Raw genomic sequence first — 5,930 nt, 5'->3', positions numbered from 1 at the left:
TGTTAACTCTCAGTCCTTGCGTTAATCGCATACGGGCATCGTTTCGATGAAAGGACACTTGTTCTGGAGCACGTGAAGGAGGACCTGCAATTCGAGAGGGGAAAAGCAGCCCCATCAAGCGGCACAAGGGACCTGCGTTTTTAGCCTGGAGAGGGGGATGTTGGGCTTTCTACCTCTGATCTTGCCTTCGACTTCTTGGCTTTGCATCCGGTGCATTGCCGACCCGTATCCTCTTCACACAACACTATTTCTAGCCATAAAACCTTGCTTGTTTTTCTCTATTTTCAGCCCTTCCACGGCTGTGGTACGAGAGATCCACACCCCATCAAGCCTGTCCTTCGCTCCGACATCTATCGGGGGCTAACGGAAGCACTGAAATCTGTGTTACAACAGCGTTTTCAGCCCCTCGGATTTGTAGTTTTGGGTGGACAGCAGTACCTTGGCTTGTGTAGAGGATGGTGCTACCTCCTAGTAGGACACCATCCGGTGGTGTTCATTGCGGTCTTCTATTAACTGCTCCAGCACAAGTTGGCTTTGACATTCTCTTGAGTAGATATGTATGCTAGGTTCAGCTGTAGCAACATAAAGACTAGGAAATTTTTGGTGAGCCATCCTGCCATAAAGGTAACCTTCACAAAGCTGTTGATCAGGGAAAAAGGTGGTGCTATAGGCAAGATGATGTTTGACAATATGTTTCATAGATGCACGGCGGCGGACGGGCTTTCTTGCCATGTTCATGTCCAGGTTGACTTTACACTTATGATCACGTGGGTTTTGCTTTCAAAGTAAGGCCAATTTGATTAGGCTCAGCTTCGCCTGCAGCTGATGCAGGATCATGAGCTGGAGTTAGATCGTTGGCTATCTCGTGGCCTTTGGAGGAGGGTTTGACAACTTTTTTAGTGTCGTATTCTTCTCTCTCTATCTCTCAGTCTCAGCACCTTCATGCATAGTGTTTACCAGGCTTTGTTTGTGTCCACTTGCACTCTCTCATTAAAGGAACGAAAGGCTCTCCCTTCCATAAGTAAAAGGAACCTTGTGATTGGACCACTCATCTTGAGCAAAGCTCTCATTTCCACTGCACCTAACAGCCACATTTGCCATACCCATTAGCGAGCACCATATGCAACACATGGTCGCCACATTCGGAATATGACATGTCAAAGACAACTTTATGCCTCAACCCTTTTGTATGAGCACAGCTGACAAAGTTCTCTCACCCATGTAAAGTTCTTGGAGCAACGTCACATGGCTTAAAGGTGCTTAATGAAAAAATCAGCCATATTCGGCAATAACATTGTGTCCGATGAGCATGATGTGTATGAGCATTGCAATGAGCCTAATGTTGGCATTACTTCAAAGAAGCTGGATCAAGATTTTGTTGTAGAAAAGATTCTAGAAGCAAACAAAGATGGTTGCAAGACTAGGTTCAAGACGACATATGTCATGAGGGATCTAAAAGTGCAATAGAACCTTACAATGAGGAGAGTAGACATGCTTGCAAAGGATTGGGGAATTTAAAGCATGTCATAGAGTTTGAGTGTGTAGAGATGCATATCATATGCTGTAAAGATAGAGGGGGTGGTGATGTTCCGTTGCAAATTAATGTCAGATCCAGGAGGTTGTAGCTCATGCTAAATGAAGAAGGATGTAATCTCAACTATAAGTTTGGGAAGTTTCTTATAACTCCTTTTGATCCAGGTGGAGCTCAATGCAAGAGTAAGCTACATGGGCGATTTTGATGGTTTGTGGTCGAATGCATCATGAGCTTATAACCGTATGGCAGATGTGGACAAAATGAAGCAAATCTTCATGTATTCCTTGAAAGGACTCAATCTGAGCTATATACTGTTGTTGGTAGCATTATAGTTGATGCTCATATTTTCATTGTCCACTCTCACAGGGTATCAGACGCTGAGGTTATCCTCCTAAGCCAGCGATCCCCTGTTGATTGCTTCCATAGCGAAGAACTCCCTCAAAAATGAGATCGCTCCCCCTTGGTGTTTGTGTTTTCTACAAATAGCCATCATTTTCACCTCTCAGGCTGCATTTTCTGTGCTATGGAGCCAGATCAGCCATCCCTCCTCCCTTCTCTCTCATCCCCAAAGGGATTGCCCTAGATCAGCCATGAGATCTTGTTCTTGGTGGCCAACACACAAGCCTTGCCTAATCTACACCTTTGCGTTAACTCTCCGTCCTTGCGTTAATCGCATACAGACACTAGTTCGACAAAAGGACGCTTGTTCTGGAGCACGTGAAGGAGGACCCGCAATTGGAGAGGGGAAAGCAGTCCCATCAAGCAGCACAAGGGACCAGCGCTTTTAGCCTGGAGAGGGGGATGCTGGGCTTTCTATCTTTGATCTTGCCTTCCTGATCTTGCCTTCGACTTCCCGGCTTTGCATCCGGTGCAGTGCCGGCCCGTATCCTCTTCATACGACACTGTTTCTAGTCATAAAACCTTGCTATTTTTTCTCTATTTTCATCTATTTTGATTATTGTGGTATGAGAGATCCACACCCCATCAAGCCTCTCCTTCGCTCCGACATCTATCAAGGGCGAACGGGCCCGCTGAAATCTACGTTACAGCAGCATTTTCAGCCCCTCGGAGTTGCAGTTTTGGGTGGACAGCAGTACCTTGGCTTGTGTTTTCCATAGAGGATGATGCTACCTCCTGGCAGGACACCATCTGGTGGTGTTCATTGCAATCTTCTGTTGACTTCTCCAGCACAGGGTTTCTTTGACATCTACTTGAGTAGATATGTATGCTAGGTTTACTTGTAGCAGCATGAAGACTAGGAAATTTTTGGTGGTCCATCTTGCCATAAAGGTAACCTTCACAAAGCTGTCGATCAGGGAAAAATGTGGTGCTATAAGCAAGATGATGTTTGGAAATATGTTTCGTAGATGCACGGCGAACAGGCTTTCTTGCCATGTTCATGTCCACGTTGACTTTGCACTTATGTTCATGTGGGTTTTGCTTTCTGAGTAAGGACAATTTGATCAGGCTCAGCTTCACCTGTAGCAGCAGGTAGCTGATGCAAGATCATGAGCCGGAGTTAGATCGTTGGCGATCTCGTAGAGGTTGTAGGCTTCAATAGATCACGCAGGTGTAAGATTGATGCAGAGGGGAGAGAGTTTTTTTATATTCCAGCCCGTCTCATCGTTGTTCTCATCGTCGTCGACATCGTCGACAAGTCCATAGCATTGTGGAGATTGTGTGCAATCAATAGTAGACCGTTCTTGCCATAGAGAGTGGGGCCTTCGGAGGAGGGTTTGACAACTTTTTTGGTGTCGTATTCTTCTCTCTCTATCTCTCAGTCTCAACACCTTCATGCAAAGTGTTTACCACTTTCTTTGTGTCCACTTGCACTCTCTCATTAAAGGAACAGAAGGCTCTCTCTTCTGTAAGTAAAAGGAACCTTGAGAACGATCGGATCACTCATCCTAAGCAAAGCTCTCATTTCTGTTGCACCTAACAGCCACATTCGCCATACCCATTAGCAAGCACCATATGCAACACATGGTTGCCAAATTTAGCATATAACATATCAAAGACAAATTTATGCCTCAACCCTTCTGTATGAGCCCAGCTGACAAAGTTCTTTCACCCATGTAAAGTTCTTGGAGCAACGCCACATGGCTTAAAGGCGCTTAATGAAAAAATCAACCATATTCGGCAATAACATTGTGTCCGATGAGCACGATATGTATGAGCATTGTAATGAGCCTAATGTTGACATCACTTAAAAGAAGCTGGATGAATATTTTGTTGTGGACAAGGTTCTAGAAGCAAACAAATATGGTTTGCAAGACCAGGTTCAAGACGACACATGTCATGAGGGACCTGAAAGTACAATACAACCTTAGAATGAGGAGAGTAGACATGCTTGCAAAGGATTGGGGATTTTTAAAGCATGCCATAGAGTTTGACATTCTAGAGATGCCTATCATATGCTGTAAAGATAGAGGGGGAGATGATGTTTCATAATTAATGTCAGATCCAGGAGGTTGCAGCTCATGTTAAATGAAGAAGGATGTAATCTCAACTATAAATTTGGGAAGTTTATTATAACTCCTTTTGATCTAGGTGGAGCTCAATGCAAGAGTAAGCTACATGAGCAATTTGATGGTTTGTGGTCGAATGGAGCACGAGCTTAGAACCGTATGGTAGATGTTGACAAAATGAAGCAGATCTTCATGTATTCCTGGAAGGGACTCAACCTAAGCTATATCCTATTGTTGGCAGCATTATAGTTGATGCTCATGCTTCCGCTTCTACTTTCGCTGCCCACTCTCACATGGTATCAGATGCTAAGGTTCTTCTCCTAAGCCAGCAATCCCCTATTCATTGCTTCCATTGCAAAGAAATCCCTCAAAAGTGAGATCGCTCCCCCTTGGTGGCTGTGTTTTCTACAAACAACTAGCGTTTTCACCTCTCAGGCTGCATTTTCTGTGCTATGGATCTAGATCAGCCATCGCTCCTCACTTCTCTCTCATCCCCGAAGGGATTACCCCAGATCAGCCCTAAGATCTTGTTCTTGGTGGCCAACACACAATCCTTGCCTATTCTGCAACTTTGCATTAACTCTCAGCCCTTGCGTTAATTGCATACGAGCACTAGTTCGACAGAAGGACGCTTGTTCTGGAGCACGTGAAGGAGAACCCGCAATTGGAGAGGAGAAAAACATGGAGAACAAGATCTTAGGGCTGGAGGGGAGGATGTTGGGCTTTCTACCTCTGATCTTGCCTTTGACTTCCCAACTTTACATCTGGTGCATTGCCTTTGACTTCCCACCTTGGCTTGTGTTTTCCACAGAGGATGATGCTACCTCCTGGCAGTACACCATCCGGTGGTGTTCATTGCGGTCTTCTGTTGATTGCTCTAGCACAGGGTGGCTTCAACATTGGCTTGAGTAGATATGTATGCTAAGTGTGATGCAAATGTAAAATTAGGACAGATTCATGATGAGCTCATTGTAAGGAATGTTATATCTTGGTTTAAGGGATAGACACAGTAACCCCATGTGTACAGGCCTACAATAGCATTGGAGTAGCTGACTGAAGTGTTCACATCCATGTCGACTCTGCACTTATGTTCACATGGGTTTCACTTCCAGAGTAAGGTCAATTTGATCAGGCTCACCTTCGCCTACAGCTGATGCACGATCATGAGCCGGAGTTAGATCGTTGGCGATCTTGCAGATGTTGTAGGCTTTAATGAGATCTCACAGGGTGTGAGCTTGATGCTGACAAAGGTGAGAGTAATGGCAAAGATGGAAGAAGAGTCGTGTGGAGAAGGGCAAGCAAGGGATGGTGGGAGCCAACAAGTCAGTGTCCAAGAAGAAGGGCCTCCTTTCGAGCCCGCTGGATGTTCTGTGCACCATGCTCACTCAGCTCCAAGATGTCGTTGTCTCCCTAGTCAGGTATATTATGCTCTGCTTGCGCTCTTACTACTACTATGGCACTACTTTGCTTCACGCGCCCCGAGTGCCACTTGGTGATTGAATCAGGAATTGGCAGCTTCATGCTCATGCAGGCGCAGCTTCTTAATGGCTTACACATGCCTGCAAACTGTTGACCGCTGGGTCAACAACACAACATAACTCAAGTTTTGTACCAAAGTCTTATCTTTTGCGAGTTATGAAATGCTGCGGATTATGGCTATAAACGTCATTTGTAATGAGTAGTTATTCTAGTTTCAGAAGCCGGGGTGCAATGGAACTTCCAGATTGTAAATACAAAGCCATTTGACCCTTTCAACCCCATTTTTGGTTAAACCTAAGGTAGCCTTAGTATATAAGGTACCTAGGTCATTTTGTAAAAGAGGAGACTTTAATCATAATCAAAACTTTAGTGCTACCGTCTACTGTGTGTGAGAGAGAAAGAGAGTGAGCACGAGCTTTATCCTCTCGCTACGCCCGGCTCGCTCAACA

General features: G+C 45.0%; 2 pseudogenes; both read left to right on the top strand.

The window, feature by feature from the left end:
* The first annotated feature begins 1,263 nt into the window (after positions 1-1,263).
* On the top strand, positions 1,264-1,866 carry LOC147437456 (uncharacterized; annotated as a pseudogene).
* Positions 1,867-3,651: 1,785 nt separating this feature from the next.
* Positions 3,652-4,251, top strand: LOC147437455 (uncharacterized; annotated as a pseudogene).
* Positions 4,252-5,930: the final 1,679 nt, after the last annotated feature.

The sequence above is a fragment of the Adiantum capillus-veneris genome, chromosome 17 (genome assembly GCF_014529385.1).
Source record: "Adiantum capillus-veneris isolate H3 chromosome 17, ASM1452938v2, whole genome shotgun sequence".
NCBI classification, from domain to species: domain Eukaryota; kingdom Viridiplantae; phylum Streptophyta; class Polypodiopsida; order Polypodiales; family Pteridaceae; genus Adiantum; species Adiantum capillus-veneris.
This window is presented reverse-complemented; position numbering and strand designations above follow the sequence as displayed.